Source organism: Tetrao urogallus, assembly GCF_951394365.1.
Source record: "Tetrao urogallus genome assembly, chromosome: 4".
Classification (NCBI taxonomy): Eukaryota; Metazoa; Chordata; class Aves; order Galliformes; family Phasianidae; genus Tetrao; species Tetrao urogallus.
In genome coordinates, this window is record NC_136817.1 from 26976877 (window position 1) to 26980387 (window position 3511).

Genomic DNA, 3511 nt, shown 5'->3' on the forward strand with positions numbered 1-3511 from the left:
GCGCTGTCAGTGGACTTAAATTAGTAAAATATGGATGCTTATATTCCATTCAGGATGCCTTGGCAAATCACTGCTGTCTGTCAGCACATGTTAACACCAACAAGACAAGAGTTAGAGTTCATATTGTATCCATTTAGAGGGAGAAAAGAGACTCCATTCTGTTTTGCTTTGTGCTGTTTGAGAGGAGGACTCACCTGGGAGCACTCAGGTTGTGCGACACCGAGCTCCTGGCCTGGAATCCAGCTGTGTGCACTCCCCAGGCAGCACCAAGCGCAGGCGCTGCACTTCCCCATGCGGTCCCAGTGCTGCTCGGTGCAGTCCCTGTGGTGCGGGAGCACCTGTGCTAAGGGCTCGCCATGCTCTATGCAGCTCAAATTCTGGGGCTGTTGTGTGACTGCTCTCTGCTTTCCTCTCTATATTTCTCTATAAGGAAAAGATTGCAAATTGATTACATGCAACATTTTACAGTGCTGTTTATAATTGCTACAACCTGTGGGACACAGTGCTGTTGCTGACGTTGTGTGACATTGCCATTGATGCTGAGCAGTGGGTACCGACATTTTCCACGTCTCCACTGTTCTGTGTATAAGTAGGAATCAATTTCAACAAGACAAAAGCTGTGAACAATTTCTGATTCCAAGAGTTCCAGCAGTTGGGCTCCCCTGTGTGAAGGAGGTGTAAATCTCAAAGCAACATTCCAGGCCTGGTCGGTTCTGTTCCTCAGCCTCACAGCTGCCAGGGGCCGGTTCCTTCAGGCTGCTCTTGCTGTGAAAGGAAGGGGGCTGATCTGCTCCGCTGCCCTCTGCAGAAGGGGCTCGGTGGTAGTCAGCAGAGGCTGCAGCAGCCCCTCGCAGACTGCCTTCCCAGCAGGGCTCTGCACGCAGCTCATGCACGCGTTTTCACACAGGGATTATGTAACTCTAGCAGTGTAGGGACTTCATTGTGTGTCTGCCTGCAGAGCGCTCCCCCTTCTGTACGCAGAGCATAGAGACAGCGCGGAGCCGCTTGCTGCTCGGCGCAGCGTGGCTGTGGTGCACTCTGCACCTTACCCGATACACGGGCTGAGCGTGGGGACACGCCGGGTGCCACTGTTGTGGAAAGCACTGGGCCCAAGCACTCGGCTTTGGTTTGTTCGCCAGCAGCTTTTGGTCACTGAATGGATGTGAGAGGCAAAGGCCCGGCAGCAGGAACTTCTGAGGACTCTAGTTGAGAATTCTTCATTGATACTTCACTTGTACATGAGATCCATGATAATATTGGTATATCAGAAGGGCTGTTGGCAGGCATGCCGATGTCTCTATGTGTGAAGAATGTGGCAGTTCCTACCACACATTGTGAAAACACAAAAACACTCCAGAGAAGTAATGTTACATTCCAGGCAAAGCGGCTCATTGCCCCACAGGATCCTGAGCAGCAGAGAGGAGGATTCCTACCCGACCAGTCCAACCAGCTGAGACTCAGGGCACTGCAAGCTGAGGGTGTGTACTGGGCTTCCAGGAGCAGCCAGACTGTTCTGCTGCCAGCCCCGACCATTCAACTGCCAGTCCCACTGCTCTACCTGCAGCCCTGGCCCTCACTCATCTTGTGTCATCTCTGTGCCTTGCTGTCACAGCTCAGAGACAAGAAAAAAGGAAGACTAGGCTCATGTGCCCACCTAATCCTTCTGGCACCTGGTTCTTGTTTTTAATTCTCTCTCTTCATGGCCCTGCCCATAGGATTGTTCATGCTGTCATCCCACTGTCACCAGTTGCTCAGGTGCTCCCTCTCTTCCTTATCCCCAAATGCAGTGACTCATGCTCTTGCACTCACCTGCTCTCCATTCATTAATAACTTTGGCTTTCTGTCTCTGCTGGTTAGCCTTTGCTGTTATCATTGCATTAGTCCATTTGCGAAAAAAATATTTTCTCCTCTGAGTTTTTCTAGGTGAATCTTTTCCCTTTCACAGTTTAGGAGGTGGCTGCTCATCCTGGATGGGATGTAAGCATTTGCTTTATGGGTCTGGTCTTGTTCAACATCTTCATCAATGACCTGGATGAAGGGATAGAGTGCACCCTCAGCAAGTTTGCTGATGATACAAAGCTGGAAGGAGTGGTTGACACATCAGAAGGCTGTGCTGCCATTCAGAGAGACCTGGACAGGCTGAGAGTTGAGCAGAGAGGAACACGATGAGGTTCAGCAGAGGCATATCCTGCACCTGGGGAGGAATACCTGCACACATCGGTGCCAACAGATGGGGGGCTGACCTGCTAGAGAGGAGCTCTGTGGAGAAGGACCTGGGTGTCCTGGTGGACAGCAGGTTGGCCATGAGCCAGCAGTGTGCCCTTGTGGCCAAGAAGGGCAGTGGGATCCTGGGTGTGTTGCAAAGAGTGCGGCCAGCAGGGTGAGGGAGGTGATCCTCCTCCTCTGCTCTACCACGGTGAGGTCACATCTGGAGCACTGTGCCCAGTTCTGGGCTCCCCAGCTCAAGAAGGACGGGGAACTTCTGGACAGAGTCCAGTGGAGGGCGACAAAGATGATCGGGGCCTGGAGAACCTCTTGCATGGGGAAAGGCTGAGGGAGCTGGGGCTGTACAGCCTGCAGAAGGGAGGCTGAGAGCAGATCGGATCAGTGCTTATCAATATCTAACGGGTGGGAATCATGCGGGTGGGGCCAGGCTCTGTTCTGTGCTGTGCAGCAACAGGACAAGGGCAGCGGGCACAGATTGGAATGCAGGAATTCCATACGAACATAAGAAGTTTCCTGTGAGGGTGACAGAGCACTGAACAGCTGCCCAGTGCGGTCATGGAGTCTGCTTCTCTGGAGATACTCAGAACCCACCTGGAGGCTTTTGTGTGCGACCTGCTGCAGGGATCTGCTCCAGCAGGGGGGGATTGGGCTGGGGATCTCTGGAGGTCCCTTCCAACCCCTGTGATTCTGTGATTTTGTGCAGGCAGCAAAGCATCACTTGTGTCTGCCGAACGTGGGAAGATCCTTTCTGTGGCTTTACTGCTAGGCCAGCTTTGCCGGGAGGTGTGCAGCAAGGCTGTGCCGGCAGGGCCACGGGGAGCAGGCGGGCTGCTCTGTGCTTCCGTGTGAGTCCCAGCGCAGGGAGCGGCGGGGTCCTCACGCTGGAGATGAGGAGCACTGATGGAGAAACACATTTACAGCCGTGTTTATGAGGCGTCGGCAACCAGGCAACCTTTGTCCGAGGGCGGGAGCCACACCTCAGCGCGCTGCCCGCCCTGTGCTCGAGACCGGCCTCCCGCAGGAGCGGCCCTTCTCTGAAGCAACAGAGCCATTACCGAAAGACGCCCTCGCGTCAGCCCGACCCGCAGGCCGGGAGCGCGGCTCCACGGGCAGTGCAGGTGCCTTGGGGGCGGGCGGCGCCGGCCCCGCTCCGCCCAGCGACAGAGAGGAGGGCCGGCCCGGCGGCGGGCGCACCTGGACACCGCGGCGGCGGGGACGCGGCCGGCTCCGCGCCCCCTGACGGGGCTGCCAGCGCCGCGCCCGGCCACAGCGCGCTCCCGCCGCC